This window comes from Penaeus monodon, chromosome 31, assembly GCF_015228065.2.
Source record: "Penaeus monodon isolate SGIC_2016 chromosome 31, NSTDA_Pmon_1, whole genome shotgun sequence".
Classification (NCBI taxonomy): Eukaryota; Metazoa; Arthropoda; class Malacostraca; order Decapoda; family Penaeidae; genus Penaeus; species Penaeus monodon.
In genome coordinates this window covers 7367478-7367700 of record NC_051416.1, presented here as the reverse complement: position 1 = coordinate 7367700, position 223 = coordinate 7367478, and the positions used below count along the sequence as shown (strand labels likewise).

Below are 223 nucleotides of genomic sequence, written 5' to 3'. Positions count from 1 at the left end.
TAAATTTAAAACTCACCGTCCAGGGATTACACATTTAAAAAATCCCTTTTGAATTTAAAAACCTTGGCCCCACCACACACGCGCCATACACACGCATTACAGGGTCTCTCGCCAGCCGTATCTGTATTAATGAGTCGGGGTTTAAATGCTCGCAGTAATTTGGGAACCCCTTTCCTTTATCCTATGCCCAGTTAGTATCATTTTGTTCCTGTTTCACTTTAAC

At 41.7% G+C, this 223-nt stretch overlaps 1 pseudogene; it reads left to right on the top strand.

Moving 5' to 3' along the window:
• LOC119592838 overlaps window positions 1-223 on the top strand; it is a 3704-nt pseudogene that overhangs the window by 2942 nt on the left and 539 nt on the right.